We start from the raw sequence: 27,933 nt of genomic DNA, 5'->3' as shown, positions 1-27,933 counted from the left end.
GTGCATTATTTGACCTATATTTAAAATTAATATTCAGTCATCCAATTTGCATTATACTTTTGCTCTCTATGTATGCATATTGTATGACATAATTCAAATAAAAATGAAAAGGTCTTTGGCTATTCTTTGTCCAACTTGCCGTGCTAAAAAGTTCCCATAATTGAAACCAATTCGAAAATGAAATGGCAAAATGGACGGCGCAGGAAAGTGACGTCAGACAAACGCAGTAAGATAGGTGGCGGGGTGCATCTTCATTACTTTAAAAATGCACAGAGCCTCAGGCACAGCAGAGCATTCAAAATAATCGCTCAAAATCAACTGAAGAGAACTGTGTAGAATTGCAATGTGCATCTGTTTCCCTCGTGCTCTCTCTTGAGTGACATGTTGACGGTTTTCACTTGAGAAAAACGTCGCTGCGCAAATTCACAGGCTAAAAATCGTCGGGACTAATTATTAGTAATACTTAGTATTAATAGCAGGTCAAACAGGTTTTAAACATTTCAAACTTAAACAGCTAACTAATGTCAGACTGTATTCAGTCCAGCTCTGTTCACAAAGTTTTAATGTCCCATCCTCTGTGCGTAATGGCACACACTCTCCCTCTCGACCGTCTGTATGAGTTCTCTCTCCCTTTCAGAGGTTGTTCTGTAGTTATTAAAAGATAATCAACTACAACGCCAAAATCAGGGCAACATCTAGTTTGGAGCTTGTACCAGCTTTAAAGATGCACCCGCCACCCATCATACTGCGCGTTATGCCCTTAGACTGTACATATCACGGTTCTGCCTGGGAGCTGAAGTCTGACGTCACTTTCCTGCGCTGTCCATTTTGCCATTTCATTATCATTTTCAAATTAGCTTTATCATTTAAATTCTGATCACTAGTTGCTTCCATACTTTCTGAAGTCACAAACTGCTTTTTCCTGTCAATCTCAACAAATGGAGTAGTACTGTACATTCATGTTAGTTCTTGAAATATTTTTGTTTTCATTGCCAGCAAGTGTAAAACAAGTCTGGTGCTTGGCTTGTGATAGACTGATGAAATAAGTGTGACCTTCAAGCGCAAGTGTGATGTAGGCAGTAATGAATGGTGAACAGATGTTGTCAGCTTGACACATTGGAGATGCAGGACAGATTGGTTTGAGTGACTTGGCTGTCCATTAGCATTTTGATCACAGAAAAGCATCTTAAAGACAAGTGTAAACAGGGTCAATAATTTCCCAATGTGGTGGTAGTTCTGTGAAAATTAAAAAACACAGAAGGCACATTTGGTAGAAGTGCTTGAGTGTTCAAAATCAACACTCATATCAGTGTTTCCCTCACACAAGGCCATCTGCATCAGTTAAATGGCTGCTGCCACAAAATCATAATTAATTATGAAACCTTCAATGATAAAGTTACACCAACTGTCTCATTAAGAGGAAACTCCTTTTGTGAGGGATATGAAAATAACTTTCACAGACACGACAATGACAGAAAGATATATGAAATCAAACTTTAAAAAAAGAAGAAAACTTAAAGCCCTGTTCAGACAAAAGTTTAAAAAAAAACAGCAGTAGGAGAAAGTAAGTTAAGTAGAGTAATACTTCTCTTAATATACACTTATTGTTCTATATTGTATTTTAGACTGTAGCAAATCACAGCAGGTGTCTTAGTAAGCAAAAAAAAACAGCCTGAATAAAAAGCTTAGTATAGCTGAAACTGCGACTGCAGTTAGACCACAAAGACCCTTAAGTGGCTCACAGAACTGATGAAATTCATCAACAAAAATGAACAAATACTCAAGAGATTTAGCTTAAAGTATATGATGTCTCTTGGGGATGTATCTTGAATATCAAAGAGCCAACAAGACAGTAAACAGAAAATGTTTGGGGTTGTAATTATAAGGCAAATGTGAAAACACAAGTGTGCTCCAAGTCTCATTAAATATTCATTCATGTGGTGCTTCGAGCACACTTATTATTATAGAGATATTGTTGTTTAAGGGCCTTTTCATATAAAGCTCTATTCCTCATTTGATTCAACTGCACTTGTGTAAGCCTAATTAGGAGGGTATTACGGTCTTGCCCGTCTACAGTCAAACTATTGATTCATTCTAGAAAGTGTACCTTGACGCCTGTGAAGGAAGATAGTTATTTGTATCTGATCTGCTAAGGTTTCAGCAGTCTGTTACAGAGTATGTAGGGTCAGAGATAACAGGCTACAGACTGATTATTGGAAAGTAAAATGATGATGATGATTTCTTTTTAATTATATATAATTATTGCCTTTTTAGCTCATGCATTGAGAAAAAGAATCAATTTAAGCACACTGTGTTTACCACAGTGCTTTATGGTTAAGGTCGCCACCTTAACAACACACGTTTTCTGCCTTAACTACCGTTGTAGAAAAAAAACAAAAACATGTGATTATTAATATTTATGGGAACGGCTCTATGTGAGATCCAATAGCAGCTCCGGATCATGTTGGATGCTCCGTTCAGATCAGACCACCATGGTTTGGGCCTACATGTTCTGTGGAAACGCGACTTTTCTGTTTCATCTCACGTTGGCTTTGGCCTACAGGTATCAGCTGGTGGTTACGGGTGACAACAATCAGAAATGTATTATAAGACATGTAATTGCCTTCTGGAGTCTGTGGCTTCAAACTTAAAATCTGTTGGAGTGCTGTGTTTGTTTACTGGATGCAACTCCAGTCCATGAATACGAACTGCTTTGCCCTCTTAACGGGCTTCGCTATTGGTTTGGTAACAAATACTGTAATTGAAATGATGCAGCTTTTCATCATGCAGTCAGTTGTACAGTTGAAATTCAATTACAATTTTGGTTTCCCACTATTCTAAAAATAAGATCATCTATATTAACAATTGCTGTGCCTTATGCCATGTTGCACTTGTTTTGTCCATAGGTGGTAAAGTTTCAAAGTGTTTGCTGTTATATTTTGTCCACAAGAGTACATCACAGGCCATTTCTCAATTATTACTTGTTTTCAAAGTGTTCAAAATGTTAGTGTTACAGAGTATTTAAGTTTGATAAATGCATGTGGTTCAGATGTTGTAAAATCATCAATTAGTAGTCGTGTTTAATAATTTTGATCTCAATATCAATCCAAATGATTGTGATCATGACTTTGGCCATAATCTAACAGCCCTAAATTGAAATTTTTAAAGCCCTTTCTAAATAAAAGCAGGAAACACTGAGCATGGATTTTATGAATTTGATCAGTGGAAGATGTAAGTTTATATTAGATGTAGAGACGTGTTCTTCAGGGCTCTCTTGCGGCCATGTGCAAATATACTATAATTTTATTTCTTTCCTGTCCCCATAAATCTGTAGATATACATTGACTTCCTGTGTGTAAAAATAACTGGGGCTATAAATCCCCGAGATAAGCCTCCTCTCTGATATGTTGTGCTGCCGCTTTCAGAAGATTGTTTTTCAGAAACATTGGCATATAACAATATCCAGTGTACACTGACATGAGCCACTATATGAAATTAATTACAAGAAGTGTTTCATGACCATTTGTATACTATTTCTATACGCATTGTTTTGAATAGGCTTTTGTATAATTAGAAGGAACAAAAATAGAGACAATAAAGCTTGCGTATATAGTCTCGAGGAACATTTAATTAGCTTGTCAATAGCATCTGACTTAGCTGAAGTCCCGGCTGACCTCAGTTAGTGCTGCCAACATGAACAGCTTATTGACAAACCCCCCACACACTCTTTAGCAACCTACCCCATGTGTAATTGATGGCTGCATGGACAACAGATCTAATTCAATATATTTTGACCTCAACCTCTTTAATTGTGGGAAACAGTATGTAACTAGCTTACATAGAAACTCTAGATATGCTTAGTTCAATTATAGTTTCAAAGGAAAGCTAATTGTAGTTTATCAACTGTGAATTCATTCCTTTTTTTAAACAGAATATCAGCCTTTTATTAATGTTACTTTCCCTTAAAACACCACAAAACTTTTGTCAAAAGACAAGAATTGCAGGGATGTCCAATCCAACTGCAAGATCATTATTGAAGAGTTTCAAGGCATTTTTGAACTGATCCATATTTGCTCCATGAGCCCAATAAGACCCTTTGTTTTTATTTTTCGGAGCTTTAGGAATAGCAAAGCAAAGACTGCTGATGTTATCAAGTCTCTGTCTGCACAAGAGACTTGCACTTGCACACCACACCAAAATCAACAGAGAAAGTCATTATGAGACTATTCGTTCATGTTGTTTACCTAGTTTTTGTGAGCTGGATTTAAGTGATTCAGATGCAAATGTTTTGCATTTGGCCCCTGACAGCAACAGTCAACACTACTGCTAATGGCAACAATCATTCGGTCAAAACCCTATTTAAGGGCCATACACTTGTGTAATTCAGGATGCACAAAAGAGACAAACAATAGTAAAAACATGACGGGTTGGGGTGCTATAGCCAAGAAAGCAATGAGGCCAAAAGATTACAGAAATGTTTGTCATTTTGTTCTTTCATTTAGAAAAAGCAACATCTTAGATGTAGATACAGTATTATGGGAAAGGTATTCAATTGTGCAGCATAAACATTTAATTTATTTTAATAGCTAAAGTGTACTTTGATTAACTGGGAGGATAGAAGTTTTGGAAGACAAAAATACTGATGACAGAAGATACTGAATTAAATAGTGAATGGACTGTACAACCGCTTTCACACATACACTCCAGAAAATATCTACATAATTTCAGGAGGACCGCTCCGGATATTTTCCTGACCTGGCTGTTCACATATGCTCCTCACAGTGGGCGACTATCCCTTTATATCAATGCTATGTGTAGTTTAACGGAATGACACTAAAACGTAATGCAGCAGTTTTATTACGTGCACAGAGATTGTAGCAGTCATGGTGTATCCCAGCGCCAAAGGAAAATCACGAGCGCCAAAAGAAAAAAAAAAGACGATTCAAATTGCAAATCAAATCCTCTCTGAATGTGTGCGAATGTTGACGCATGCGGCTTGCGGTGGATAGCCAGCTGATTGAATGATCGTTTCTTTTGACTGGTTCCGGACGCTCTGCTGACACCCACAAGCGCTAAATGCGGGCTGATTTTCCGTTTGGCAAGTTAATTTCAAAGAGCAATCCACTTCATGGCGGTAAATATTTATCCCAACAGTCATGTTAAAACTATACTTAAAGGGATACTGTACCCATTTGCATTTAGCTTTGTATCATTAGAAACCTGGTAGTATTTCCCCTGAGATGGGAAATCTTTGTATTTCAAGTCTGAAAAGGATCTTCCAGTGACGCAAAAGAGCTAAAAAGACACTTTCTGCCTTTTCTCGGCCAAGAAGGCACCAACTTCAAAATGTATTTCACATTTCTACTACATGACCCAATGTCAATACAGATTCATGTTTCAACGGGTGAAGTATCCCTTTAACCACGTATGATGTAGCTGCGGCTACTTGTCCCTGCTCCTCTGCTGTCTGCAGACGGGTCATCACGGGGGCACGCCGAGACGAGACACACCAACATACATGGCTGCAAATGCACACACACACACCGGAACGCCAACCACCTGTTTACTGGTAGTGCAAATGTGCAACGGAACACGGTTGATCCACGATCCAAATGGACCACGTCAGGAACGCATGTTCAACTTTTCTTCGTTCACTTCCACCGTGTCTGGTTTTATCAACAATCAACAACTTAACGATCGTAACGTCAGCCAGCTGTAGTCTGTGAACTTCTCCACGCAGCCTGTCAAACAGTGCTGCATTATAGCCAGCAAATATTTTTTTATTATTTCTCAATTTCCTAATCTGATCAAATGATCCAAATGAGCTGTGATTATTTGACACAATACCTTAGTAACTCAAATAAATGTACTGAAACACAAAAGGAAAAGAGCAGCCATCATAGGAAGAGGGTGAAGTGCACTGGCAGGATGTGACCTTCCCTCTCCCAATGTCATTACACCCCTCTCCCTCAAAATCCCTCCCCTCCCATGTTTCACTGTTGCAATAAAAAACAGTTATTTACCAGATTTAATTGGGGTTTCAGTAACTTAAGCATAATGATAATATTATTTATAAAATAGGCAGAAATAACAGGAAATGCATAGATTTCTGTCAAATATACAGACTTGTAGACTATACTGTTATACGCGGGTCGAATGTTTACTACAGCGCGTATAGTCACCCACCAAAAGCCCATTCTGAGCCAGGAAAACCCCTGGTATGCACTGTGCAGCGCAGTCACAGTATATAAACGTCACTTCCCCCTTCCTTTTGGCTCTAGGAGAATTCTCCTGAGAATATCCTGCTGCGTTCTCACATCAGCCCAGTCGGACTTGCTGCGGAAAAAACACTAGGTGTCTAGCAGGAGAAAACCGGGGTGAAGTCCGAGCAAAACATTATGCTGTTTGGGTTTGCAGATACAGCTCCTCCTGGAAATATCAGGAGTTTTTTAGGCGTTTTCTACAACTGAGAAAGCCCCATAATTGTTTTGACCAGAGATATTATAAGGCACCCACAAACATCTGTTTTGGATGCCTTGTTTTTCTAGTTAAACAGCAAACCAACCAGGTGTTGCAGCAAAGGAAGCAGGCAAGTGAACTGGTTCAGATATGCAGTAACTGATTCTAACCAGCCTAAAAAGCCTCTGCATTTTTCTACATGACATGGTAACCTGGTGCGCATCAGCTCTAGGGAGGAGGGGGTAGTTTTCTCTTATATTTTGAATTTGGACTGCACACATTTTAAACACTAGGTGTCAGAGTTACATATTGCACCTTTAAAGGCCTTAGGGTAGTCAAATTCCCCAAAATTCTCTACTTAAGTTACCCGAAGTAGCAAGGCTACATTATCCATTAATTTTTGACAGGAACCATAAAAATGTTTTATAATTATCTACCAAAGGTGTGGGTTGAGGCAAGGCAAAATATATGAAAAGGGAAAAGTGAGAAAAATGTAAACGCACAGCTGAGGGATCAGAGATATCATGTCATTTCACCCTCTAATGGAAACGAGAGGAGCGAAGCCCGCACGTGTGTCATGTGGCTCCATAAAGTAACCCAAATCTCAAGTACCTGCAAATGTGTGTGGAGTTTGTTTAGCTAAATGGACCATGGGTTGGCAAACTGTAAAATGGATCTACTTAATTGAAGAAAAAGTCACATCTGTGTGAGAGAATACCATATAATGTATCCATGTGTCAGGGCTCGACATTATGACTGGCCTGCTGGCTTGAACTCCGTCAGTCATAGCTGACTGCATGTTCTGCTGGTCTGCTCGGGCCAGCTAAAATACTGCCTGGAAAAAAAAAAGACAGTACAGTGTTTCCCACAGGATTTCATGAGACTATGGTGGGGGGACACCGAACCCTCTAGGGGGGTCCGGGGGCATGCACCCTCGGGAGAAAAATGTGTACATTTTTAAGTTAAATGCATCAATTTTGTGCTCTTGCAGTGCACTTAGCTAAATGAATGTAAATAAAAAGTGAATTTGCGGTATACTGTTCTTACTCCTCTTTCAGTTATGATTAACGTTCCTCTCCAGCTCCAGCCTCTTGTCCAAATTTGGATAATTTCTTCACAACATGCTTCAATTTTATGACGTCATACTATTTGCTGCGCAAAAGCATATATTTATTAATAAATTGTTATGTTCAGTATTTTAAATACTTATTAATTTTAATACTTATTTTAGAGTATTAACAGCAGCTCAAAATATTTAAGAACATTCAAATCAAATCTCACACTGAAGGTTTAGATGTGGTTTATGGCCAGTTAATAGTTTATAATAAACAGAACAGGGAGGGTGACACGCGCACAGAGACAGATGAGCACTCAGCGCGCATTGTAGCAGTTTGGACGGCATCAGTCTGTTCACAGAGACTGCAGTCTGCCATGTAGTTCACAGGTTAACATGTAAACTGTAGAGCAGATGATCAATTTACCTTTTTGTTTCTTGTCCGTCCACTTACATGCGCAATGGCACGATCCCGGACTCTCGCTCGCCCGTAGCTCTTGCTCTCTCCCTCTTAAGTGCGGTCCGCGGACCCACCTTTATCTTTAAATGCACATTTTTGACATAATGAGGAAGAGAAAGTTTTGAAAAAAGGTCTGATCTAATGTGAAGACTTGTAAGTAAACTTAAAGTGCAGTTTTTCAAGACAACAGGTGAGCAGCTGAGCTGCGCTGCATCTTTAAGCAAAATTGATTTGTTCAGCTCTTTCTGAAGTTGTTTTTCAGATTCTAAAAGAATATTCAGCTAGGATTCTGAAATCTAGGGTTACAACTAGTTATGCTGCTTTGTCTGACAGGTTGATCAAACCTCTTTGCTTGTGTTTAAAACCTCCGAAACCTGCGCAGCGATTGAAAAGCTCCAAACGGCTGAGAGTTGTAACACTCTGCAGGAGATATTATAAACAAGATACAGACCGTTTTAGGGAACGGACATAAAAACAATCACACATTCCGGTGTAAGCTACTGCAGCCACACATCACATTTAACCAGGTAAATTGTACTTTAAATGTTCTTACAGTTGATAATAATTCCCTTATGCTAGCGGGGCAAACTAGACTGTGGTGCGGCAGATTAGACTATGGCGGGCCATTAATTAATGGGAAATAGTGCAGTAACACATTATCAATTTCACAGCGCTTCCTATCATACTGGTGTTTTAGAAGTAATTATTTTGAGAACTTCACACTAATAACTGCTACAGCATCAACATATGTGCATGCGTGTCACAGTTCAAAGACAGCCGACAGCTTCACTGCTGTCACTCCTGGTAGCACGCTCACTACACTCGAATTGTACACTCACATACGGATTGTAGCGCAGGTTTTCTCTTATAAAAAAAAAAACACGTTTGGTGATGCGGTTTCAAAACCATCAGATCTTGAAAAAAAGCCGGGCTAAAATCAGCATTCAAAGAAGAAAAAGAAATCCCCGGAAGAGTCGAGAGTGACAACCAAACAGTGTGGCCTGGAGGGCCAATGGCAAATTTAACATAATGTCAACCCCTGCATGTCTGCACGTGTACTGCACTGTAGATAGAAACGAGTTAGTTTAATGAAATCAAACGGTCTGAGTCAGAGTTTTTCTTCCCCTCAACTCACATCTTAACCCTCTCCTCTCTCATTTGTCTTTGCGCCCTGCATTGATGTCTTCCCTCTTACCTCTGATTTGGCTTTTCTGGTTGTGAATACTTAATCAGACTGAAGATGTCAGACATTCATCCTTTAAAGGCTTTATTCTCATCCTGTTGTCAGACAGGACACATTTGTTTCTCACTGTAGAGGGGGTTATTTGCCACATACAGTTCATACAGACAGAAAGAAAGAGTCATGTGTGCCCATGACCTCATTTGCTCCCCCTCTGATCACGCACAGACACACACGTGAGTATTATAGTGATGCGCTATTGCAAACCGTAATAAATTAAACATGAAGAGTTTTCTCTATGCCATTATGATCAGAAATAAAAAGACACAATTACCACGATCTTGATGAGAAATTATTAGATTTCAGGACTGTTTTAATCAGATTGGCCCGTCACCCTCTATTCAGAAGTATTCATCCTCAATTTTAGCTCCTTAACACTGTCTTTGTTTCATTTAAGACGCTGAATGTCCTGACATGTGTCATCCTCATTAGAAAAACTCAACCGCTGCTTCAAAATAAGGTAGGACAAAAATACCTCTTCCTATTTCAAACTGTGTAAAACAAATGCAGGCTGATTGTACTGTGTTTTTGCCTGAGTCCTTGAGTATACTGTGTTCATGTGTGTGAGTCAATTTAGAAAAGAAAAAACACCAGTGGTGTACTGGGGGCTCTGCTGCCCTTGGGGTTGCTCTCAAGGCCGTGGTCGGGGGTCCACAGCTGTTCTATGGAAAATGTACTGAATAAGTCACTTAGTTGCTATGTTACAAGGGACTGCATTAACTGCACACCGTCATCATTATCACAGGGAGTGCTTTTCTAAAGGAAAAAAAATCCTTTGAATTTGGAGTATGGCCTGCTGAGAGTTTCTGTATTTGAAAATCCAAAGGAATAGTATTTGAGATTTTTGGTGATAAGCATACATAAATGTTATCTCTTTGTGAGAATGAAACTGCTGTACTGCATGAGAATACATACAACAGAAAATTGGCAATCTGAACTCTGGTGAACTTCTCAGTACATTCAGGATGCTTCCTTTTTTTCACGGCTAGTCTCATTATTCCAGATACAACAGCATCATAAATCTCACACAGAATATGAACAAAGCCCTAGTTTTTTTTTTTTTTTGTTTAAACCAACTGGGATATACCCTATTTGATTTGCATGTGGGGCTTTTGAAGTGCTGGGCCTTGTGAGGTTCTTGTGCTAAGGGACCTGCAGCAGTGATTTGTGATATCTGCTGGGCAATGAGTGCATCTGTCTCACTCTACATGGGCACTCCTAAGGGAATAGTTTGGTTAGTACATGCATGTGTCTGTGAGTTCTTAAAACCCAATTTGTAGTATGAATCTTGAAATTACAAAACTCTTAGCTTTCATTTCTAAATTTCTTATTAACAAATTGTACTGAACTTTTTTTTGGGGGGTAGGGGAGTTGTTTGTAGAGTCTGACACCTGTCACACTTTCCACATTAGTTTTTTAATGAACACTTTGCTCCCTTAATAAACTTGCAATACACTAGTAGAAACCCTGACATAGTTTGTCTATCAGAGAAAACTTGTGCATCATTTTATGTAACGGAACAACAATGTCTTTACCCAGGGATTTGTATTTATATATTTAGAAACTAAAGTTAAAAACATATGAGGGCATTTATTTTTCAGATTTTTTTACTTTAATATTCTGGGTTTTTGGCTCAAAGTTCGGCTGTGGTGGTACCTTTCCTACAATGTACATGTGCATATGTATCATGCATATTGGCTCAACAATTGTACAAGCAATATTAGGAATTTGAATAATTGTGTTATTGGAGGAAATACACATCTCACATCTAAACCTAATATATTATACAATTAATATGACCTGATCTGCTCTGTCTATGATAGAAGTTACCACTTGCTTGTGTTGTTTTTGTTAAGGGGGCAATAATGGCGCCAGCAGTGTGCACAGTGAGCCATCTGTCTGGCCTGCTAGGCTTACTGTTAGTTTTATTTTTCTGTGTTTGCTGTCAAAATGTCTCTGCTCTACTTGTTTATGATTGCTATTTGCTTCTTAATAGCAAAGCTGCTCAATAATAATAATAATAATACTTTATTTGCATAGCACTTTTCTATACAAGTAACAAAGTGCTTTACAACAGAAAATAAAAGCAGAGATACAATTAAAGCAACAGGCAGAGAGTAAGGGCTGCCAGAGGATCTTAGACTGCGTATTGGTTCATAAGGGGTTAAAAGCTCAGAAATATAAGAAGGGGCCAGCCCATGTTGTGCCTTAAAAGTAATTAAAAGAATCTTTAAAAATTCTAAAATCAACAGGGAGCCAGTGAAGGGATTCTATATATGATATATGGGCACATTTGTTTGTTCTTGTTAAAAGCCGGGCTGCTGCGTTTTGGATAGTTTGAAGACGGTGGATTGATGTGCTTCCCGAGGGCATTCCGCAGGGTAATGCATCACAACTTTTCCTTTTGCATCCCCTTGCAAGTGACAACTGTTGTTTTCTTTTCATTGATTTACACAAAGATATTTTCATTCATTCCTCAAAGGTTCCGCGGAAAGCTAAACAAGGAAGTGTCAAAGCATACCATGTGATGCGTCTGAACGAATCACGTTATCAGAAACCAACACAAGCCAATGAGATTACGTTCTTAACATTAAACCCCCCCTCTGAACTTTTACGATTGGTTGCTGGTAGAAAGGAAGTGTCCTTACTTGGGTTACATAGCGTTGTGCAGGAGAGAGAGAGTTTGCAGAGATATCAGTCACGACGGGCAGCAGAGAACAGCCGTTAAACTGCACGTCGCATCAGAATGCTAACTTTCGGGCAAATTTACGAGAAATGTAACGCCGCGATCAGACAAAATGTATTAAAATACACACATAAATGTATAATTTGGATATTTCCTTTATGGTAGTTAGAAACATTACATGTTCAGGGAGTGAACTAAAAATTGACCAGTGCATAAAAAATTGATGTATTTGCCTGCTGTGTCTCCCCTTAAACTAGGTAAAATAACAATTGTTGGCGGAGCATCTGGCAGCCAGAACAAGACGTGGTGCGTACACGCAAAGGGGTGTTCCCTGCTCAAGAAATGGTGTTACAGCAATGTATAGGAGTGCAAACTTCAAAGCTTCCTTCCTTGTTCACGTCCTGGGACTTGAATTTGATGGTCCTTATGGAGACCAAGGTTCATGCTTGTGAGTTTACAGCATACAGGAACTTCTTCCTCACTCCTCCTCATTCATCAGCTCCCCTTGGACCCCTGATAAAGGTGAAGGGCTGCTGTCTATCTTTAAATCCAGCTTGGAACTACAGCTCTTTGAAATACATTTAAAACCTCTGTCCTGTGTGCGTTAAAATACCGTCAAAATGCTGAACCTTCTCTGCTTTCTCTGCTCAGTGAGTTGTCCAATATTGCTCTATGGCATCCAGAAATGAGCACAACAGGCAGCAGGAAGCATTATCACATGCGTCGTGACAAGAGTAAACATAATTAATTCTATACAGTAATTATTTTGAGCAGTAGCAACTTAACAGTACTGACACAGGAGAGAAACAAAACGTACACCTCTGAGTGGACAGTCAGAGTCAAAATATCTTCTCAGTTTTAATCAATTGAACACAGTGACTTATAAAAACATTGCATATCAGCACATATACCGGTAATTGTTTTAAAATAAATCTGAGCTTATATGACATGTTTTCTAAAATACATTTTCTCTCAATTAAATCCTCAAAAAGGTGAGTTGCTTTGTATCAGATTTAGTTACTAGCTTATTAATATTAGTATATTTCTCAATTTGAAGTTCAAAATTGCTTTTGCAATCAAAGTGTTTTCTTTTTGTTGTCGGTTTTCTGTTTGTTATCTTGCTTTTTAACTTTTTTTTTCTCTGAAAAGTATCGATTCAGGCACCGTTTAGGTTCCGGCATCGTTGGAAGTAAGTTTTTTTTTTTTTTTTTTAAAGATTTATTTTTTGGCTTTTTGTGCCTTTTAATGGAGAGACAGGACAGTGGATAGAATTGGAAATCAGGGAGAGAGAGTAGGGAATGACATGCGGGAAAGGAGCCACAGGTGGGATTCGAACCTGGGTCGCCCGCTTGGAGGAATAATGCCTCCATACATGGGGCGCGTGCACAAACCGCTGCGCCACCAGCGACCCGAAAGTATGTTTTGATGTAGCACTGGTATGTTGTCTGAAATGTTTAAATGCAGGAAAATTCTTATATTGTTATCCATATCAATCAGATATGAGTTGCATGATAATTATTTGCTATTATTGCGTTATCAAAAAGTGTCCTCTTATTAGCATACTGAAGTTATTTAGATATGTTTTTTTTCTATTTACATATCAAGATCGAAAGCCTTTGAAAATACTTAATTAAAGCCTGTTACCAAGGATCTCACACTTTTCATATTTATTCAGAAATCTGCTTAAATGATCATTCGTAAAGGACTGTCTTTGTCTTTAAATCTTATTTAGTTGCTGGGTGAGTGCTAACTCAAAGAACTGATTGTACCTCTGTCTGTTTGTGAACCACAGTCAACTGACACAGCACCCCTACCCCCTCTCTGTCCTCCTCCTGAGGTGGCACTGCTGCAGAACCACAGGAACAGCTTGGGAAAGACTGTCTGAATTGTTTTGTTTGCCTTTTACTTTTGCCCTCTTTTTAATTTCCTCCAGCATATGCTCTGACACAAAGCCGGTATTCTCTCTCATCACTGCTCATCGCGTCACACTTAAGCTCGCTAGGAGACTTAAGTTGGGCATCTACTGTGGGGGCAAATGTATCTTTTCATTTTTGCTTCATCTCATCACACCAAGCCACCACTGCCATCATGTGCTGTGTTCTAACCTATTTCTGTGGCAAAACTTGTAAACAACTATCCCATGTAAAATGTTGCATGGGGAAGAAAGGCTTCTTTCTTATTAAAAAGACAGAGGGCATCTTCTGGTTTGCATTTGAACTAGGTCATCTGCAGGGTAGGGATGCAACAACACAGTCAGCCCACGGTTCAATACATACCTCTTTTTCTTTTTTGGGGGGGGGGTGGGGGGATTGAGGCAGTTTTAGGCTAATTCAACAAACTATTTCTTAATTTTCCATTTAAGCAAAAAGGAAATAAAATACAAGTTTCCATAAATAAACATTTCTGGTGTTTGTTGCAGCCTAAGTCTCAGTGAAATGAAGGCAGTGTTTAAGTAGAGCCATGAAGAAATGTACAAATAGGAAGACACTTCAGTATTATAAAATATATTTTTACGAACAGGGTGCAAAGCGTTAGTTTTTGTTCACCTTTTTCTTTTCCGTGTAATTCTAATACTGAAACATCTCCCCACCACTTATTTTGAAAGATGTTCTTAGCTTTACCAAATTAACACCCAGTGTTTTTGTAATTTCTCCCCCTCTAATTCGCTCTAAATCTCAGTCTTGTAAAAATTGGACCCAGTCTGGAGTCTTGGAAAATTGTAGTTTGGACCTGAGGAAGTACAAAACATGAGACTTAACTTTTTACACTATTTATTTTCCAGGCACACATTCGCAACCCACTGAAACACTCGTGGGGACAATTTTTTCGTTCCTTACCCACCAGTTGAGAACCACTGCTTTACAATGTGGTTATTATGTTAAACCTGTTTATTAGTAACATGTCTTAGTTTAGGATAATAATAGTAATGTTCACGATATCTCTGGAAATAAACAGAATAACAGTCAGAACCTATAAAATTAGATGCTTTCACTGGCAAAGCCATCAGTGCTAAAGATTTTAACAATGGTGTCACCCCCTACTGATGACTGTTCAAATATGTTTTGCTTTGTGGTATAGACAATGGTAGGATGGATGGCTGCAGGTTAAATTAAGCAAGTTCCTTTAAAAAGATCCTGACTGATGAATATGCTAGGCTGATACATTAGCTGATATTAGGGGATTTCCGGTCATAAGAATTTATTTTATAGTTCTAGTAACTGTTAGAGCCCTCCCCCCCTTTTTATTGATTTTGCACCGCAGGAACTTTTTTAGTTCCTATAACCCCCTTTAGTGTAACATTTACAACTCCTGCTTCAGAGTAGCTGCATTCCCAGCGCAAAAGAGACTTTGAGTGATTCGAGTGTACGGTGATTGGTACGTTCAGTACGTCAGGGTAAGTTGATTGGTCAAACACAAGAGCCAATCCAATACAACCAACCGCCCTTTTTAAATCCCACTGCCGTTAAAACCATAAAAAATAAATGCAAAAAAAACATACATAAATGGACCGACAAAGAAATCCAGGCATTACACGATTTTGAGTCTTCACAGCGGAATATAAAAATCTTTATTTCAGACTCACATTTATTCACAAACCCAATCACACACAACAAACACACAGTAAGTGACGTTGCTCTAGCAACTCTTGCCGGACTAAATAATTATAAGATTAATATCAGCCATCACCATGTCGTTTTCAGGGAACTGCCTAGTGGATAGTTCCTCTTCAAAATGTCCCAGAACAGAATCTGAAAACACCTGTTATCTCTTACGATACATCAATGTAGCCCTTTTATTGTTGTTATTGGTAAGCACAGAAATAAGAAATGTTTTTGGTACTCTAAAAACTGGGTTAGCATGCAAGTATGTCTACCAGACAACAAGGACAAGTTTGTATCTTAATACAAATAGTTGACTACACCATGCTGAGCCTTCCTTCTGATGGAGATGGTTACTTTAGCATCAGCAACATTTTATAGACCCCTGGCTCTTGGCTACTATGATCAGAGCGCTCATTTCATCGGAGAAAAAAGGCAGTGCGTCAGATACTTGCTGACGTAAATTCACTTCCACAGCACTGGCCTTTGTGTACCCAAGTCCCTTTGTGATGCTTTGTTTATGCATTGTTTTTACCACTTGACGTTGTAGTGCCTGTAGTACCATTACATCTGTGTGATAGGGAGAGGGTTATGGAGTGTTTATTTGTTTCAGTTTCCCTGCAGGAGTCTGCCCTGTTATAGTGCATGAGTGGCTTCATAGCTCTACCAAATTAACACTCCAGTGGTGTTTTTGTAATTTCTCCCCCTCTTATTCACTGTTTGCATTTTCAATTTCACTGTCCTCTTTTAAAGCCATTCTTTTCCTTTAATCAATTTGACGCCCTTTCTCCTTTCTGTCGGCCTGTTTCAGTGGAAGTCATCTCAACATTTCTCTCCTTCAGTCACTCTGCAGCTCACTTGGGACCTGGAGAGCATTTGATAGGATGTATGTGCATATCACTGATAAATTGTTTGGCTTGATGTCAGAGAGCAGGCCTGTTATTATAATGGTTTATCTGATGATTTGATGTCAGGAGATGAAATTTGTCATTATTTTTATGTAATTAAAAAGTATTCCCATGACTTGGCTTTTCGATTACTCAGTGTTCCTAAACTCTAGGCCTGTTGAGTTTTACTTTTTTATTTTCAATCTTAATTTCAGATTAAAATGCACCAATGCATTTTGACTGTAAGAAATTCTTTGATTTCACCCTTTCCTCATTCCATCAATTTTAAGTAGAGATGCACCGATTGCAATTTTCTTTATCTGATTCTGATTTTTGCCTGTTCTGACCTTCCAGTAGTTATTTTTGGCCATTACCGATTTTTTGTCTTTATCGCACTATACTTAATAGCAAACTTAAACAATTTTTTGAGCTTTTCTTTGCTTGAAATTAATGTTATGTTTTTATAGTAAAACACTGACTGTAAGTTAACTGTTTATTACAAAAAATCTTTAAAAACTTCACCAGGTTACATGATCATCTCTCATTCTCACTCAAATAAATCTCCAATAGAACACTTTGAGGGTCAAACCTTTTATTATTATTATTATTATTTAACCCTAACCCTAAAATCCGGTGTATAAGACGCACTTTTAATACCTATTTTTTCATCTTGGCTGCGTCTTATACACCGGTGCGACCAATATACCAGTATAAAATACTGAAACACACGTCGTCATTATCGCGGGTGCAGCAGCCACTAACTGTGACCTGATGCGATTAAAACCCCATCCCCATTCATTGTGTATTGAAAACTGGTTGCATGCTGTGCTGGAAATACGGTGACACAGATCAGTCTGGCTGCTTGACTTTTTTCACATATTTTCTCCCTCACGAGGTCATAGTCATGTGCAGAAAACAGTGGTATATGTTTTCCGTGAATAAACCTTGTGGAGGGCTCCAGACTAACTTTTTGCATTGGTTGCACTGGTGCGCCTAACTTTTTTTTTTTTTTTTTTTAGGTGCACCAGCACAAAATGTAGGTGCACCCAAATTTTTCATTGCGTCGCCTTTAACGCCATAAGGCGACCTTTTTATTGCTCTCCATAACTTTCATATAATGTGAATGATTTTAACAAGAATAAGGTGTAGAGCAGGGGTGTCAAAGTCTTATTGGGTTGGGCCTCAAGTGGGCCGGACTAATTTTGCAGACATCACTATAACTCAACACATGGATATATAGGCTATTGTATGATTAAAAGATGGATAAAAAAAGGTACTCATATAGAAAACTGCATGTTAACGCATAAAATGTAAAAGTACATTAAGCAGAGGGGTTAACTGTCATTGCAAACTGCATGTTGGCACATGGAAATATTTAAATGTACCACATTACAGAAGACAACATCAATAATTATGTTTTGTTTGAGATGACTATATTATCTTTTAATATTGCTGTTCAAGGTTATAGAAACTTTGATACAGGTTATTCTACCTGCCCTGGGATCAGGAGAGAGAGAGAGAGAGAGAGAGAGAGAGAGAGAGAGAGAGAGAGAGAGATCTGTGTGTGTCAGGCCACAGCACAGTTGGCACTCATTAAGGTTCATTACAGATAAAACCTGCTCACATGCATAAGTTGTCACAAACACACAGAGTGTCTTTGATGCAAAGACCGAAGTCATCTTCGGGTATTTTAGTAGTCGGCATTATAAAATGATAACATGTTTCCAAACCAACAGACTTGAATTGATCCTTCAGCGTTGATCACTGCAGTCTGATCAGCTCCGTGTGGAGTGCACATTCTTCAACTAAGTAAACTCAGTTAAACAACTTTTGATATGAGTCTGGCAGTCTGTTCTTCTACGTGTCCGCTATATCGCAATCTAACTCTGTCTCTGACTTTTTATGCGCCGTGAATCTGTGTCATCTGCGTGCGCAATTCGAGGAAGCATTTTGGTGCTGCTCCAGCTAAACCAGCGGACCTCTGTATGATTAGACAGCCTGTGCGTGATATCGTTTTTGGATAAGAATTAAATGTTCAGTAATAGTTATATTCTTATGGTCTGATGAAAGCTGGTGATAAAGGCGCAACAGCAAGCTACTTTCAGAAGTGATGTCGCGCTGAAACTTTTAGGTGATCAACACTACACATTCACCTCTGGGTGACCTAAAAATTAACCATCTGTAATTAAAATCAGTTATTATTAATTTAATTATAATGAATTTTAATTGACTGTTTTTACAATAACCAGAGGTAAAATAAGTCTATCATCAGGCTCAACGCCGGTGTCCGCAACTGGCTGGATGGCTGGATAGACTCTCAGTAGCGGGGATGGATGGAATGACAGTAGTAGGGCTGGTTGTACAGTAGGCTTATGTTTCTACAAGGGCTGGGTGATATGGACCAAAACTCATATCACAATATTGTTTAGCTGAATGGCGATACTCGGTATCGATATGTATTTTACTAACAGTGAAAACACATGGAAAAATAAACTACCTGTTTGGGAATTTAAAAAGTAATATTATAAAATCAAAATGTTCCATAAAGGGCCCATATTATGCTTTTTCTGGTTTTATATGCTCTTTAGTGTGTTTTCCAAGTGTCCTGTGCATGTTTAGGCACATCTATGTGCAAAAATTCAAAGTCTGTGGAAACGCGGCTTCTCCTACATCCTCCTGTTAGCTGTAGCATTAGCCACATGTAACGCTCGGTTCTAGACCCCCTCGAAATAAATTGCCAGTGTCAATTTAATTCAATTCAGTTCAATTCAATTCAAAAAACTTCATTTGTTCCCGAGGGGCAATTCAAAGGCACACAGAGCAGTAAATTAACAACAGTGCAAGTAAACAAAACATTTTAACCTAAATAGAAAGTGTCAATTTAAATACAACTTAAAGCTTAAACTTAATTTAAAAATACAAAATATAAAAGAGTAGATATAAGTGGACATTGATCGGACTAACAGATGTAACCATAACTGTGCAGTAGTGACCAGATGTAAACAGAACTATGTGCAGTAAACGAGAAATAAATAAATAAATAAATAAATAAATATAAATATATATATATATGTATATATGTGCAAGTAGTGACCAGTGACCGACTGGCCGACCAATCAGATCAGACTTGACACACGTGGGGACTCTGAACGTGGGCACTTCAGAGCCTTAGATAGAGTCAGAAGCGAGCCGTTGCATGGAGCAGTACATGAAAACAGACACTTTTTTCGAACTTTAGCTATTGCGAACATACTTTAGTAGGTACATAGATTAAATATACAAACCCCAAAAAGGGCATAATATGGGCTCTTTAAATACAATAAAAGAGAGAGAGAGAGGAGGAGCAGGGTTAAGAGGGACAGACACTCAGTCATCATCAGTGAGATGAGAAAAAGGTGACCTGGCACCTCTATAACATTATTTTAATGCAACTTAAACTATATCGATATTAACGATATTGTCTAACCCTGTATCTTGTTTGAAAATATATCGATACGTCTTAAAAAATGTATATATTTCCCAGCCCTAGTTTCTACCTATCTTCATTTTCCCTCGTTTTGTCGCATTTATTTTCTTTTTCCGTTTCAGTTAGGCTACTCTGGCGCTCAGGTTGCTTGCAATTTTAAAACACACACAACTTAGAGCAGTGAACAGGACCACAGCCAATCAGAGGCAAAGACCCGCCTGAGCGCTGTCTCTTATTGGTTTAGACCACGATATGATCCTACCATGAGTGTGTTCACTTTTCACAGTTCACTTTTATTGTAACACTCATAACCGCTCTGACATAAGGAGGAGGCAGAAGCCCTTTGGTCAGTGAGAGAACTGGCTCTGATCTGCGTGTCAGAGAGAAACATTCAGATGACCAGAAGACTCGATCTGAACTGCTGTCTGTCACAAATCACTATTTAACACTACTTTTATTTACCTTTGATTGGCTTGTGTTTAAGCCAGTGATTTTACAGCTAAAATCTATGTCGTGGCAGAATATAATATAAAAAAATTTATATGAAGAATTTGGTTGAGGAATTCCCCCCCGATACAAAAATAAATTTCAGGCGCTGATTTGGGAAGGTTTGCTATAATGTAGTTTGCACAAATAAATAACTAGCTAACCTAAGGCAAACCATGTCCTCTTTGAATTGAAAGAAGCCATTTAAGACAGTTTCAGCATTGTATCAGGATGCATCCTGGACAGCTCTCTGTGGAGTTGTTGCAGGCCGGTCCAACTGGAAGCTAACCCACACCACATTGAAGAGATTACATTCTGGGCCGTGAACACCCATAGGAATAGCTGGAGGAGTGGCCTTGGCAGGAGTCCATGTTGTTACCATGACCAGGACCTGTGTAAGCAGAGAAGATAAATGGGTAGATGGATGGACAGACGCATGGATAGGACAGTTCATTTGTTTCAGAGCCATTGCTGGCAGGTTTAAAATGCTTATCATTGTCCTTTTAAGATGAGAAAGCACAGCACAAACAAAAAAGAACAAACAAAGCAAATAAATGGCTTTTGCTTATCTTTATGCTTTTGTGTAACACAATTATGCTTTCTAGCAATTCTGTGCTGCAGCCTTGCCTGCTGTTAACATCAACATAAAGGAAAAACCTGCTAAATGAGCGAAAAAACTGGTTAGCAAATGCAGATGCTTTGAATGGAGCAAAAGGGCACTAAATGGTTTAATGATTTTTGAAATTATGCAAATTGTTGACGATGGCCAACACCCAACTAATTTAATTAAGAATTAGTCACAAAATCCAGAAACACATGGGAAGAGAAGATACTGAAACTGTATGACCATTATTATAATCACTACAGTGCTACTTCATTTAATTAAATTGTATTGTACCATGCTCCTTGTGTAATTGTCCACCCCCATGTAGATATGTCATTAGGAAGTTATGCCTTAAAGTCTTAGTCTGCTGTCTAAGGACTGGTGTGCTGTCACAGTATGACTCTCCTGTCACACATTTATAGCAGGTACAATTTTCCTTTTATAGCCAACATGGGACATTCCTAATTCATGGGGCAACTAAAAAATGTGATGAAGATTTGTAGACTGAAATATTTTTTGGCAAATAAACACAAGTGTTCATTACAGATTTAATCATCGGCTATATCTCAATTTACCAAACCAGTTCATACAAGTGGCAGACGTTAAGCTTGTGATCATTTAATATGATAAATGCCTTTAAACAAACCTTTATTAGCCTCTCAGTTACTAAAGATTATTACTATTACATAAGATAGTGTGACGTAAACCAAAGGGAAAACGGAAATTGTAGTTGCTGTAATGTCTTTAATCCAATAGGGGGTCCCAAAAAAGCTTTGTTTTGCTATTGGGCATTGCAGGCCAGGAAGATAACCGGTGAGAAAGCAGTAAAAACATAATTTTAATAATTTGTGTTTTGCCTTGTCTTCATACTGTTGTCAAATTAATCACTTACAGATATAATTTCACGGAAATTGAGCTTTTGTTAAAATTAGACTTCATTAGTCATCTGGCAACTGTCCAGGTATTATCAAACTGCCAGAATGAAAGACAGTTTTCCTTCTCTCTCTCTCTTGCACTCTCTCAAACACGCACATGCAAATGTTTGTCTTTCCATGCTTGTGAAGACCTCGAGTGAGGTAATGCATTTCATGTCCTTATAGGAATGTCAAACGACTTATTTTTTAAATCACAATTGATAGCTGAATTTAAATAGTGAATCGGGATAAATCACATTTTGAATCCATTATTGACACTTCAAAACAGTTATTATGCCCTTATCAACAATGTAAAACAAATCTTACCAGTGTCTAAATTTGGGTAAACCACCAGTGTGGTGTGAAACCAAGACATAGGACAAACTTGAAGTTCTTCTGTGATATTTATCGTCAGTGCATTTTTCTTTTGACTTGTCAATAGAGCTATCTGGCAGTGTTTATAAGTGAAATGAGCATTCAAAAGTGCAGTGGTGAGGCTAATTTCACACTGCTGCGGCAGCTTAACTACGGTGCGCTGAAAGGGACAAAAAAAGCTCACAATTAACACCATAAAAATGTAATGCATTCATTTCAAACCTTAATCACATCCAGATTAACACTTATACACTGACAGCCCTACGGTAACTCCCCAAAATGTGATAAAGGCTTTAAAACCAAGACCAAACTTTTTTTTCCATGCTGTCTGCCAGCAGCAGAACAGAATGTAACATAACTTGATCAACAAACCGTATTGTGAACAAATCAATTTGACCCAGAATTGCTTTTGTGTTTTCTTCATGCCTCTAAAGGGGATAATTCTCCACATTCAGCTGTTAACAGAAAAATGTATAAAAGTATGGCCCTGACTATGTACTGACACTACCCCACAGAAGTAACAGCCAAGGAACCTTGTATTACAACTCACACACACACAGTAACTCTCTCAAAGGTCCATAAATTAACTGGTAGCAACTGTTAAAGCTCCAGCAGACTCCCTGTCTTTCCAATGAAGAATGGAAGAGTCAGGCAGTAGCTTATAATGGCTACGAGCTCGATGCAGCTTTCCATGCATCAACAATCCATGGTGAGCCTGTCCTCATCTCCCCTGACCCAACAGTCCTTGCTCCCTTCTCTGTTTCATTTCTTCATGTGCTTGTAGCCAGGGAGGGTTTTGGAAAGTTTTAGTTTGTAGTTACCCTTAAACTGTCAAGCCGTTTAACCTAATACTAACTTTACCAGAAACCAATCTGACATTTAAACTGCCCTGTGATGTAGCAAAGACTGTCTAACAATGCAGTAATGTCCTTACATCGATGGTTTAAAGGGAAATTGGTCCCTCTCAAAGACAGCAGAGATAACAAAACCACAGGCGTGCACACACACACACATACACACAGCAAGAGGTTGGACACAATTCGAATGCTGTCTCTCTGAGTATGCTGAAAAGCAGCATCCTACTGTAGAAAATATTTTAGTAAGATATAGTTTTTCCAATTACCAGTACTTGTTGTCCTTTCTTTCTTGCTGTCTGTTTCTCTTGTACTACGGTGATTAAATTGGCTTTGAAATGTAATATCAGGACGTTTTCACTTGATTTGATTTTTTTGAGACAGAAGCTTCAGGCTGAAGCCACTTTCTCCCAAATTGAAAATTGATGATTGTTTTTGGAGTTATTTCATCCCAATATATTCTTTAATATCTTACCAAGGACGTTAGGTGCAATATGAGCAGCCCAAGGTTGCACAGCATACTGCATTTAATAGTATTGTGTCCGTAAGTAATTTTTTTGCCTTAAGCAGCTTTTTGGAAGTCTTTTGAGGGTAACGTATTATTCATAATATGCATAGAATATCCCATCTGTTGCTTAATTTCCTATTTATTATTAGAGTTCTGTCAGATTGATATTTGTAAGATATCAAATATGTACATGCAAGTCTCAGACTTGTCTCAAAGTTTAAGTTTAATTTAACTATAATTTCAAGATAATCCCCTAATGCCTTTGTGGGATGTTGGCTGGAAAAAGTAAAATGGAAGTGTTTCTCAGATTAACGTTCGGACATTGTGGAGGAGCAGGGAAGCTGACACAGCACAGATTTAGTGAAGGGGGAAAGCAGTGAACTGAGTATAAGCCAGGCAGTGAGGAAGGGAGTAAATCAGATGTGAAGAGCACTGAGTAATTGCAAGGCCTCAGAGACTCATAGCAGGGATGCAGGGATGTTGATTTATAGGAGAATGAATACTCTGTTGTTTATCACTGGAGCTAAAATGGTCTTAAGTAGCCTTATATTGTGGTTTGAGAGAACAGGAAGAGCAAGGATGGGGATGGGGGGTGGATGAGTTAAAAAATAATTATGGGGAGGTGGAGGTTACCAGCTTTGGGTATAAGACTGAGAGGCACATACAATATCTAGGTATTGGGCAAAAATAAAGATAGACCAAGGATACTTGGCACAAAAAAACAAATAATTTATATTGTATTCCTGCTTGGCAAGGCCACTGATTCTTAAATCTCACTGTAATCCTGCTGGTCATCCGTCGTTTCTGCTATTTTCATTCAGTCACTTGTGTGTCAAACAAATCCTTGTTTACAGTATGTTCTTATTATTTAATGCCAACTGGCTTGTGTAGAATCTTTGCAATACATTGAGTATACAATGGTATGCTGTATTGAGGGAATGTTTCATTGTATGTTATTGAACATGATTTCATTTAAACTACTCGTCTAGAACCACCACCAGTCACACATCACATTTGTTCAGCCTACAGATGTGTTATACTTCTCAGGGCAGAACTTGTTTACTTACAAAACACAACTTTGTAGGATCAACAATAATAAACATGCTAATATAACCTTCATAAGCGGCAACGTCTTCTGTCAGAGACACTGTATGGCCAGGAACATTCCTGAAAGTATAGAAAGATAGATACTGCCCCAAACTTAGAAAAAAAAAAAAAAAGGAAATCATTTGTTTTTACTTTTTAACCTGCAGTGTTTTCTCCTAGGTGGCCAGCGAAAGCATGCTGCTTGTTTAGTTTGACAGTGTTGGACTCCTCTGGAGATTTATTATATAATGTACCGTATACTTTTCTGTGTGATTTAGATTTGAGAGTCAATTTTGAGAAATGGGTCCATATTTTTTAAATATTGCTTCAAGCAGGCAGGTTGGTCTAAACCTGCAGCCAACTATAAACGGAACACTGAGGTGAAAAACAACTTCAGCTTTACTCTGTCTGTAGATCTCATATGGATTGCTCCAGGTGCTGTTTTTATGGAAAATTGCCCATCAGGTGCCTGACAGAGTACTATATGTTGTGAACAATTTCCCCAAAGCTTAAATTACACTGGTATACCATTTCAAAGTGTGTGCAGTAAATATATACATTTTTTTTCAGTTGACTGGTAAGATTAACAGAAAAATGAGCTCAGTTACATCTTCCCTTTTACTGGAAAAGTGAATATATTTCTTACGTTTACACAGTCATAAATGCATTAAAGTGAACACAACATCCACACAGAACTTCTTGATAATTCATAGCCACTCTTAGAACATAAATTACCACGAAAAGATGTATGCGTTTAGCTATGAACAGACAGCAGCTCTTTTAACTGAAATGATCAATACAAGATGTATGTGCCTGACAAAGAATGGGCAGTATTTCCTGAGTCTTTCAGCTAATATTTATACTCACTGCAGTCCACTACTTAAACAGTTTGTTGATTTTGGAAGGCATTCTCAAAACACTTGTGTGTAGTTTTGTTGTTGGCGGCATGATGGCCTTGGTCACATGATTTGCATAGCAGATCCTGCGATGTTACTATTGCACATGCATATATGTAGATCTTACAAACGTTATTAATGCATGCTGTATGTAGGATATCACTGTTTTATGAACTTGACTTCAATATTGCAACAGCTATGAATTGGATAACCATTTGTTATTGAACAGACAACTAGGAACGCCAGATGATTAATCCAACCATACGTGTCATTCCCCTGATTTTCCCCTGCATCTTTTTACATTTTTTACTGACATTTTCACATTTGTAACTTGTAAAACCTGATAATATTCCAAGTGTATACACTCCACATTGTCTTCACATTGTTTTGAGAAGTCTGACACCGAAACTGTATGTGGGGAAACTTAAGTAAAGTATGCACTAGGGCTAAGTGATATTGATATATTATATAAACTGACATTGCAATATTTTACTTCCCAAAAAAAATCTTAAAAAAAAAAAAAAAAAAAAGATTTATTTTTTAATTTAAAAAAATAAATAATTTGACCTTCAATTAGGGGCGGTCCCCTAATATAATGGTAGAGGAAACACTGGGATCAATCCACCATCGGCTATGGCTGTTCCAATCAGCTGTAAATAGTTTTGCCTTTAGACCCAATGTTATAAAACCACGTGTTTAAAACTATCTTCAGGCTTTATGTAACACTTAATTTATGTTGAAGTCCTCTTACTTTTACTTTTGGAGACTATATGTATCAAGTGCTCCCATTTTTCCTCTCATTCAGTTTAGTGCATTCATCTTCTATAGAATTTGCCTTTCTTAGTCTAAATCAGTCTTTCCTTATCTGTGATACTATCGCATACATCTTTGTCAGGGAATGAGAGTACAGAGTGGTAAAAAAAATAGACAAGCTGTCTCTGTCACAAGCTAGTAACCGCAGATAAATCTTTCCACAAATGACTGTCAGAAATGTAATAGAATTGGTCCTGTGATCCATTTTCAGCCTTCTGTGAGGCTTTAGTCTTGTGATCGTATAGATAACATCTCATTCAGTCTCCACAGAATACCAATTTCATACTTACCCTCGTCTCTGACTACTGCACTTTACGTCGGATTCATACGAACTACAAAACTTTTTCTACTGCTGCTTGAGAGCAAATTGTGAACTTGCATTACTGCAGAAGATGGCTGCTCTTGAGTGCTGGGAGAAGTGAGCTTATGTAAACGGATCCACCGGCCTGCGTAGAGGCTTGAAGCAGTCTTCTAGGTTTCGTATCAGGGATCTGTAGCGTGATTTGCAGGACAAGCAGTTTAGCGCATTCTGCAGACTTGTTCTGAGATTACTCCAACATACTTCTACCTCATGAACTGAAACTTTTCCCACGTTTAGAATGAGCATACAGCATTGTAATACTATGAGTTTTAAAATGCGGATCAGCATAATAGGTCAACTTTAAACTGACTTCTTGCTTGTTTTACGTTCAAGATGGTTCAGGCGAGTGGTATAGAAATTATCATTCTCTGGTCTCATGCACACGAGTTGAGTATCACACAGGCTTGTTTGAGAGGGGTGGGAGTGGGGTTGGGGGAATGGGGTCGTCACTTGAACATGGGATTGTTCATGGGCCTCTTAATAGAGGCTTAGTTGCAGCTAAATCAGCCTTTGAGGACATGGCTACATTAGTGACTGTAACCAGACTCAAAATAAAATAAAACAACTAGAATAAACTTTGTTTATGTTTATGATCAAGAAAAGAGCGTTCCATTTTTTTTTTTTTAATCGTTGAAACATTTCCATTCACAAAATAGCTCATTACTTGAATACTATACACCTTGATTATTGTAGGATACGCAGTCAAACAATGGTGCTGGTTAAAATAAAGTGGCGGGTAAAAAAAGGAGTGGCTGGTAAAAAAATTGAACCCACCAGTCAGGTAGACAATAAAGTTAATTTGCAAGCCTGGTCATTGAAACAACTGCAGAGGTACTGTGTGCTAATTAGGGCTGCAGCTATCGATTGTTTTAGTAAACGAGTATTCTATTGATTATTCTATCGATTAATCGAGTATTCGGATAAGAAATACTTTTGTTTTTTTAAAAAGCAATAGTCAATTTCCAAGAGACCATTTAAAACAAAAGAAGAAAAAACAACATTTTTATTGCTTAAATTCCATAATATTATCTTACCCATTTAGTGCATATTAATGCCATATTGGGCTACATTCTGGGTTATTTTTAAAAGAAGACATTTTTTGAAATACTAAAGCAAATAATAATAAAAAAAACCTCTTCTGATATATATCCCAAAAAAAAGAGAGAGAGAGAGAGTGAATGCACT

The 27,933-nt window shown here is 38.2% G+C and overlaps 1 protein-coding gene across 2 annotated transcripts in view; it reads left to right on the top strand.

Moving 5' to 3' along the window:
- The window catches only part of gpat2 (glycerol-3-phosphate acyltransferase 2, mitochondrial), a 143,838-nt gene that overhangs the window by 19,464 nt on the left and 96,441 nt on the right, over nt 1-27,933 (top strand). For both annotated transcript variants that reach the window (XM_065949328.1, XM_020647470.3), the window contains exon 2: nt 9,611-9,673. The gene's annotated coding sequence lies outside the window, so the exon portion shown is untranslated. The remainder of the gene's footprint in view (nt 1-9,610; nt 9,674-27,933) is intronic.

This window comes from Labrus bergylta, chromosome 2, assembly GCF_963930695.1.
Source record: "Labrus bergylta chromosome 2, fLabBer1.1, whole genome shotgun sequence".
Taxonomy (NCBI): Eukaryota; Metazoa; Chordata; class Actinopteri; order Labriformes; family Labridae; genus Labrus; species Labrus bergylta.
The sequence above is the reverse complement of the archived record's forward strand: the minus strand, read 5'-3'. Positions and strand labels throughout refer to the sequence as shown.